Source organism: Echinops telfairi, unplaced genomic scaffold (assembly GCF_000313985.2).
Source record: "Echinops telfairi isolate 266 unplaced genomic scaffold, ASM31398v2 ScPeMD7_655;HRSCAF=1070, whole genome shotgun sequence".
Lineage (NCBI taxonomy): Eukaryota > Metazoa > Chordata > Mammalia > Afrosoricida > Tenrecidae > Echinops > Echinops telfairi.
In genome coordinates this window covers 14,080,127-14,088,223 of record NW_022104553.1, presented here as the reverse complement: position 1 = coordinate 14,088,223, position 8,097 = coordinate 14,080,127, and the positions used below count along the sequence as shown (strand labels likewise).

Sequence of the window (8,097 nt, the reverse complement as noted above, 5' to 3'; positions counted from 1 at the left end):
GCAAACAACGCCATAGACAAGGGAACAACCGGGAATTAAATAAACAACGAAGAGGATGTAGCGATCCTGGGGGTGTTGGAGCAACAGCAAGCTGGCTGAGAAGAATTACTAAGAGGGGAAGAAGGGCGAGCATGATGGTGAGACAGGAGGAAGATAAAAGGAAACAGGAATGATCTGGGAAGCAAAGCTATGGATAGAGGTATAAACATGGTGTGCACTTATGTAAATATATCCATCCATAAAGATAAAGGTATTGGGCTATGTACATATCTTTATATGGCCATATACTGAGGTAGTGGACAGATTTTGGGTCTCTTCTCAAGCCCTCCCTCAATGCAAGCACACTTTGTTCTACCAACCTGGCGTTCTGTAATGTTCATCCTCCCAACATAATCGCTGAAGACAAAATGGGTGCACAAGCAAGTGTGGTGAAGAAAGCTGATGGTGCCCAGCTATGAAAAGATCTTAAAGGCTTGAAGGTGAACAGGTGGCCATCTAGCAGAGAAGCAACAAGTGTGGATACAGACGGATTATTCCCGAGGTTGTTCCCCATGTTCTGTGCCAAACCTGACACTGCTGGCTAGCACATCATCAATGACTATACTCTTGTGGGTCAACTGCTCTTAGAGGCTATCTCCGTAGGGTTATGAGCCATCTCGAGCAGCGGTTCTCAGCCTGTGGGTCTTGACCCCTTTGGGGGCTCAAACAACCCTTTCACGGGGTCCCCTAAGACCATCGGGAAACACATAAATATTTCACAATATATAATTACATATTGCTTTGTGATCAATCACTATGCTTTATGTTCAATTTGTAACAATGAAAATACATACTGCATATTTACATTGATTCATAACAGTAGCAAAATTATAGTTATGATGTAGCAATGAAATTTTTTTTTGCACAAAATTTTTTTCTTTTCTTTTTCAATGAAAATAATTTTATGATTGGGGGGATCACCACAACATGAGGAATTATATTAAAGGGTCTCGGCATTAGGAAGGTTGAGAACCACTGATCTAGAGCCATAGGACCCTATTGTCTGTCCCACCCTAGGTGGGGCCCACTCCATGCTGATAAGGAGAGTGGATTATTCCCCTGAAGGAGAGCCCAAAGACAAGGTCAAGCCAACTCAAGGAGGGTCAAGGCTAGACTGCCATCTTGACTTTAGAGTCCACTGATCTTGTCACACGTGCAACCCTAGCGCCTCCCCTTCCTATTGCGTGCACACCCCTAGCTTGTTCCCCTCCTATTGCATGTATGTCTATGGTACAACACCTTCCTGTTATGATATAATTAGGCGGGCTTGCACATCCCTGAAATGTAAACATGCCGAGATTAGAAATATATTCCCTCTCTCTGTGCAGATCTGGCTGCTGAGATCATGGCTGTCCTGGAGGTAAGTGCTTGCATGCTTTATCTTGTCTGCTGTCTCCTTCGTTTTACCCTTCAATTACACAACCAGCCCTTGGACTCCTTTGATTGTGGGGGCGGGTACCCCACAAATAAGCCTGTTAGATCTCTCTGTAGCTAGATATACCTCTGTCCTTGGCTCCGCGCGAGAAAGAATTCACCCCGAAACCTGGTTCGTGATCTAAGTGAGTTTTATGAGAATTATAATAAGTTTCAGGTTTACACGGCACCCGAGAGACTCCTCCCCAGCATGCGGCCTGGCTGGAAGCGGCTCGGCGTCCCACAAGTGTCCCAGAGTTCTGCCGCTCAAGCCCCCCCACCCCCCACCCCCCACTCCGGGCTTCTGCCTTTCCAAGGATTCTGCGGGGAGGCGTGGTGGAAGACACCTGATCGACCCCATTGGCTGAATTGAATTCACCTGGCCTAGGTGGGCCAATTCAGGTTCACGCCCACCCCTGCCTACCTGCGGGAACCCAAGCCTCTGGGCATGTGCAGTGCGCCACTCCTTTGTTCCCCTAGCTGGGCCCCCTGGGCACGCGTTAATGGACGTTCCCAGCTCTAGCTAACCTACCTAACAAGCCCACATGGAAGAAGCACATCAGCCTGTGCAATCATGAGGTGTCGATGGGATCAGGTAACAGGCATCAGAAAACCCAAAACAAACAAAAAAAACATTGTTGAGAATGAGGGTAGTCGGCGCAAAGACCTAAAACCCATCTGCAAGAAACGATGTACAAATGCGCTTTACACAATTGATGTGTGTGTGGATTGGGATAACAGTTGTATGAGCCTCTAATAAAATGTTAAAAAAGAAAAAAAAAAACCATCTGTAGACAATAGGACATCCCCTCGCATAAGGGTCACAAGGAAGGGATGAGTCAACCAGGGCGCAATAAAACACCAGTGAAACATAATATTCCTTGAGGCTTCCTCACCCCCCACCGTCATGACCCCATGCCTGCCTTTCACCTCAGGCTAGACGGGAGCATGGGAGCATGTGCACAGGTACAGGTAAGAGCTGATGACGTACGGAATCCAGGTCAGATACACCCCTCAGAGACAGAAATGGAAGCAGAGATACCAGGAAGGTAGGGGGAAAGTGGGGAGGAAGGAGGAACCAATCACAATGATGGACACATAACCACACACACACCACCTCCCAAGGGGGATGGACAACCGAAACCATGGGGTAAGGGAGACAGTGGTCCATGTAAGATACGAAAATAATAATAATTTATCATTTATCAAGGGGTCACGAGGGGGCGGGGGAGGGAAAAAGAGGAGCTAATAACAGGAGCTCAAATAGAAAGTAAATGTTTAGAAAATGATGGTGGCAGCATATGTACAAATACGCTTGATACAATTGCCGTGTGGCTTGCTATAAGAACTGTAAGAGCCCCCAATAAAATGATCTTTTAAAAAAAAACGGTTGCAAACTAAGAGGGAGAGAGAGAAGAGAACCTCATCACAGCCCACTGACCCACAAAGCCCCAGGGAGGACATCCCTGCTCGGAGCAGCCAATGCACAGAGAGGACCACGGGGCCTGCCCCCAGGAGACACGTTCTCTGCTGACCCACGGCACTCTGTGGGAAAGCACTGTGCAGAAAGTGTGACAGTCTGCCCCCCACACCGTGGAGGGAGTGCAACAGGACAGCAGGGGACAGCGTAACAAAGTCCCTGAGGAATCCTGAAACGAGACTTCTGACGGGGGACAGGGCTGGGCGCCTCATCAGACCTGACTGGAAACCATTCAGAAGGGTCAGCAGACAGACCTCAACCATCTGTCATGGTTTGTCTCCTTCGCTCGCTCCATGTCCGTCTTTATAAGACAGGCAGGACGAACAATCCTGAGGAGAAAACAGCTGGACCAGCAGTCCTGGGGGACGTGGAAAAAGAAGGGAGTGGGGGAGGGGGGAGCCAACAAACTCAGGAGTAAGGGAACAATAAGAGATCTTAAGTTGATGGCGAAGAGGGCATAGAATGCCTGCTGGCGTTTGAACAAGTACAATGTATCCAAGAGGAATTACTGAGAGCCAATTGAACGTGAGCATGACAGTGGGACAGGAGGAAGGTGAAGGGAAATAGAGGAAAGAACTAGGAGGCCAAAGCTATTTACAGAGGTACAGCCATAGCTATGTATATATGTAAATATACTAATTTATGATGAAAAGTATAGAGGCCAATGTACATACATTTGTATGTTAAATATTAAGGTAGCAGACAGACTTTGGGCCTCTACTACTCAAGACCTCCCTAACCACAAGAACACTTTATTCTAATAACCTGGCACTTTGATACCTTCCCAACACGATGACTGAAGACAAAATGGGTGACTGAGCAAATGTGGTGAAGAAAGCGGATGGTGCCCGGGTGTCAAAAGATACAGCGTCTGGGGTCTTAAAGGCTTAAAGTTAAACAAGCAGCCATCTAGCAGGGAAGCAAATACATCCACATGGAAGAAGCACACCAGCCTGTGTGATCATGAGATGAAAAGATCCAAAACAAACAATCATATGGATGCTAAAGAGTAGGGTTAGAGTGGAGACCCAAAGCCCATCTGTAGACAATTGGACATCCCCCCACAGAAGAGTTACAAGGAAGGGACAATTCAACCAGGGTGCAGTATAGCACTGACGAAACACACATCATTCCTCTAGTTCCTGAATGCTTCCTGCACCCCCACTCCCATGACCCATTCTGCCTTGCAAATCTGGTTAGACCGGAGCACAAGCTTTGGTGCAGATGGGAGCTCTCGGTGCGCGGAATTCAGGACAGATAGGGCCCTCAGGAACAATAGTGGGAGGGTGGGGAGGGGACAAGGGGATGAAAGGGGGACCCCATCCTAAGGCTGGATATATAACCCCCGCCATGGGGACGTTGGATTGTTATAAGATTTGTAAGAGTCCCCCCAAAAATGATTACAAAAATAATTAAAAATGGGGGAGGGAAGGGGAAAAAAATGAGGACTTGATGCAAATGTTTTGAGAATGATGAGGGCAATTAATGTACAAATGTGCTTTACCCAATTGATGTATGTATGGATTGTGATACGAGTCGTATAAGCCCCTAATAAAACAATTAAAAATAATTAAAAATGAAAACAAACAAAAAGAGTTTGTCCCAAAGTGGACAATACTGCCCCCTGGGGGCAGGGCTGGAAAAATCCAGAGCGTTTCTGCAAAAGCAGATACCTATACTTTATTCTGGCTAATGGGCAAGAAGAGATTATGGGCAACAGAGTTTTCATTTTGTTTTGTTTTCTGAAAAGAGAGCGGTAGGCCCAATAAGGCCGGGAACCTGTGGTCTAAACCCTTCAGGAAGAGTGTGTCGAACTGTAACTGACTCTTCCTTGGAAGAATATGTAAACGAGCCTCCTGCCCATTCCCCCACCCCCAATCAAATACAAGCATGTACAGCTGACTGCAGTTCTACACTCAAGGAACCCAACCCACAGACATCTCACCCCTAAGTTGTTACTTGCTCCTCCCTAACCAAGTGGCAGACCTTTCTGTTTCAAAAGACTTCAAGTGGAAGCTGATCTTCTTTACGGATGCGTCAGTCACTAACCCCTCGTTCCCTTTGCTCTTTGTGAACACCGAGCCATCTCAATGCTCCACGAGCCGAGAGGAGCACGGCGTTCTCCCCAGTGCTGCCCAGTCCCAGCGCTTCTCTTACTCAGCGGAACTCCTTTTACTCCTAACAGAGCAAACCCATCCCAAACCCGTCATTATGTGAACAGTGGTGTTATGGGAAAACGGAGGATGACTACATTACCTGTCTGCCAAATTACAGCCTTACGTAACGATCAAGCCACTGAGAATCATAGCCCAGCCAGGGAGATACATAACTTTAACCCTCACAGCCAGCGTGGCTCTCCCCTCCCCTCCCGGCTATAAAGAGTTAATGTGGAGACGAGGCATAGATTTTCTTTTTACTACTCTCACCGATGTGCAAGTTTGGATAGCAAGAAAATAGAAAAGTGAGGAGCACCTCTTTAAGGTATTAAAGAGTAAAGAGGACCAACGTGTGCCTGACCCAAGCCATGGTATCTTCAATCGCCTTGTGGTTGTCGGCTTGCGGACGTTGGGCAGTGGATAAGGAAGACTGAAGCAGATTGCATCCGTTTGAATTACGGTGCTGGCGAAGAGTACTGAAAGCACCCCGGGCTGCCAGAAGGACTGGAAGGACAGCCAGGGAAGTCCTAAGCACGAGGCTAGAGAGACTTCATCTTGCATCTTTGAACATGTTAGCAGGAGCGATCAGTCCCTGGAAAAGGACACCAGGCTTGGTAAAGTAGAGGGCTTGTGGGAAATTCACATGGAAGGAAATAGGACCAGGACTATATTCCCTCACTTATCACAGAGGGAATCTGGAACGAAGATTCCACGGTAGGAAAGACAGACGCCACTGTGGTAAGTTCAAGATAAAGTCCAAGTACCTTATCTTGCTGTAAATATCACTCCCACAGGTCCCCCCTTAAAGTGAGCACATGGCTGATTCCTGTAGAAGCAGACATTCTTTTTTTTTAAATATGGAACGCTTCATGAATTTGCGTGTCATCCTTGCACAGGGGCCATGCTAATCTTCTCTGTATCGTTCCAATTTTAGTATATGTGCCGCCGAAGCAAGCACGAAGCAGACATTCTTGATATCTCTGCCCGCTGCGACACCCATGCACCCTTGTTCCTCCCCCCAATGCAGGTATTAGGTTTCCTCACCAGTGAGCTCCGGGACTCTACTGTGAGTACCACCCACCTGGTGACGTATGTAACTCCTGAATATGCATGTCTTATGGCTGCCTATAAATGCCCCCAAACAATAAAGACCCCCTCTCTCTGCTGGGACCTGGCAGGTAAGATCATGGCCATCCGGAGGTGAGCATGCTACCATGAAATGTGTCTGACTCCTCTATTGTACTCTCTCTCCTACCCTCTAGGACTTTACTACGATTTTATATAACTGTACAATTGCGCCTCCGGACCCTGCAGCGGTCAGAGGCTGACAAGGGTTAATGAAAAAGGAGAAGACCGTCAACCAGATGGATTGACACCGTTACTGCAACAACAGGCGCAAACATAGCAACAGTTGTTAGGGTGACGCGGGACCAGGTCACCATGAATCAGCACCACGTCAGCAACAGTAACAAGTGCATGTGTAAGCTTTAGACCGCATAGCTCCACTTGGAGTAATCAGACTTAAAGAAATAACTCTATGTACAAAAAGAGGCTTTATACACACAACTGTCTATTGCAACATATTTCTAGCAGACTAAAACACTAGAAATAGCCTATTGTTCAACAACAGAGAAATAGTTAAGTAAATATGCTGTATCCTTATGCATCCATTAAAAATAATGCTTGCGAAGAATTGGTAATAAAGTGGAAAAGTTTCTGTTTTAACATGGCAGAATGGGAGTATACACAGAGAGAAATCACAGTTTGGAAAACTAAGACAGAAGAGAGAAACCCGGGAGCGAAAGGCTAAAATGTTAACAGCATTGCCTTTATATTGTGGTTCTAAAAGATTTCATCTCTAGATTTTTTTACATTTTTTGCATTTTCCATCACATTGAAAACATGATTTGTATCCCCCCCCCCCAACTTGGGGGGAAAAAAAACCAAAAACATGATTTGTTTGGTTTTGAAGATCCCAAAAGAAAAATCTTCCCACTGTTGAGGAAAACATTTGTATCTCCTGGTGTCCCGTCAAGAAGCGCCGCTGGTTAAGTAGTTAAGTAGCAGCTCGCCGGAACGTTGGCAATTTGAACCCACCAGCTGTTCCCAAAGAGACAGATGTGGCAGTTGCCTTCTGTGGAGATTGCAACCTTGGAAACCCTATAAGCAAACTCGCTGCCATCAAGGCAGTGCTGACTCATAATGACCCCTGTGGGTTTCCAAGACCCGCACCGTTGACGGGAGTAGAAAGCCCCGTCTTTCTCCCGAGGAGGAGCTGCTGGTAGTTCGAACTGCTGACTCTGGATCGCAGACCAACACATAACCACTACACCACCAGGGCTCCCGGAAACCCTATAGGGGCTTCTGATCTGTTCTCTGTGGTCCCTTTTCAGTAGGGTCCTAGAGAGGCAGCTCCGCAGGCACATCCGTCTTTCTGCCTGGGCAAATGGTGAGCTTGAAGGGAAGGCAACTGGCTTATCCTGCGCTGCTCATGCCCCATAACAAGCTCCTCCTCCTGCACTACAGCCAGTTGTCCCACCTCCCTCCTCACAGAATAAGGACAGAGAAAGAGCTCACCGCCCGGGACCACCGTATGTGAACTTCCCGTGTGGGCGTAGTCCCCAGTGTGGACGTGGTCCCCAGTGTGGATGTGGTCCCGTGTGGACGTGGTCCCCAGGATAGATGTGGTCCCCAGTGTGGACGTGGTCCCGTGTGGACGTGGTCCCCAGGGTGGATGTGGTCCCATGCGGGCGTGGTCCCCAGTGTGGACGTGGTCCCCAGGGTTTATGAGTTTATTTATGTGAAGGCCTCAGAGACAAGACCTGCTCATCTTTGTGGTCCCAAATGCTGGCAAGGACAGAGAGGTCATTTTTAAACTAGGAATTATAAGAGGGGCAAACATCTCCTACACCCAACAATGACCCTCAACACTGCTTGTACCCACCCTAATGTGAACTGTTAGATGCAGGTAACAGGACCTTGCTTGCTGCAAGGGAGGAGGACTTGAAC

At 47.5% G+C, this 8,097-nt stretch overlaps 1 non-coding gene across 1 annotated transcript; it reads right to left on the bottom strand.

The window, feature by feature from the left end:
- Positions 1 to 5,939: 5,939 nt before the first annotated feature.
- On the bottom strand, positions 5,940 to 6,046 carry LOC115870459. Its single transcript, XR_004046724.1, has one exon. It is a non-coding gene; the product is annotated as a U6 spliceosomal RNA (small nuclear RNA).
- Positions 6,047 to 8,097: the final 2,051 nt, after the last annotated feature.